Source organism: Meleagris gallopavo, chromosome 1 (assembly GCF_000146605.3).
Source record: "Meleagris gallopavo isolate NT-WF06-2002-E0010 breed Aviagen turkey brand Nicholas breeding stock chromosome 1, Turkey_5.1, whole genome shotgun sequence".
Taxonomy (NCBI): domain Eukaryota; kingdom Metazoa; phylum Chordata; class Aves; order Galliformes; family Phasianidae; genus Meleagris; species Meleagris gallopavo.
In genome coordinates this window covers 119,728,972-119,729,728 of record NC_015011.2, presented here as the reverse complement: position 1 = coordinate 119,729,728, position 757 = coordinate 119,728,972, and the positions used below count along the sequence as shown (strand labels likewise).

The window sequence follows — 757 nt, the reverse complement described above, 5'->3', positions numbered from 1 at the left end:
CCTCTCCCTGGTCTCTCACAGAGCCTCACTCTCTTCCTGGAGGCCTTAGAGGGCACTGAGTCTGTCATCCCAAGGGACAAGTTTCAGAACATCACCAGTGCCGTGTTCTACCAGGTAGGGGAGCCTATCCTTGTGCCCACAGCAGTTTCCCTCTTGGCTAAGTCTCAGGAGGACTGCAAAGCTCTGAGCCCCTGACTAAGGCGGCTCAGTCTTAGCTCCTGCATGCTCAAGGCTGCTCCAGAGCTGTGGGTGTACCCCCGGGGATGCTGCGGGGCGGGCTGGGTTTTGTCTGTCTGTCCTCTTCCTGAGAGTGCCCAGGGAGATGAGAGCGGGCAGCACAGTGTCTTTTCTGTCCTCAGTGCTGATGTGATTTTCTCAAATGGACCTTGTTCCCACAGCTCTATGACGACAGCAAGCAGCACAGCGAGGCTGATCGTGCACAGCTGACCCACTGCATCATGCTGCAGGGTAAGGAGAGGAGCTTTGGCAATGCCTGGCAGTGCCCTGGCCAAAACCTCTCTCACAAACCTCAGGAATGGGCGTGAGTTTCTTGCTAACACAGCGCGGGATTTCCTCCCTGCAGCCCGGATCTGCCCAGAGGAAATGATCCTGTTTCTGCAGTCGCAGCTGGGAGATGACTGGGAGGCTGGATGCGTGGCAGCCCTGGGTCTGCTGGGTACTCTGGCTCGCTCTGATGGTCAGTACCACCGGCTGGGACTTCCAGGGATCCCTTCTGCCATCTGGGTTGTGGCTCCGC

At 58.0% G+C, this 757-nt stretch overlaps 1 long non-coding RNA gene across 1 annotated transcript; it reads left to right on the top strand.

Annotated features, from left to right (window-relative positions):
* The first annotated feature begins 25 nt into the window (after positions 1-25).
* LOC104915438 lies at positions 26-723 on the top strand. Its single transcript, XR_796358.3, has 3 exons — positions 26-114; positions 399-468; positions 584-723. It is a non-coding gene; the product is annotated as an uncharacterized LOC104915438 (long non-coding RNA).
* The last annotated feature ends 34 nt before the right edge of the window (positions 724-757 follow it).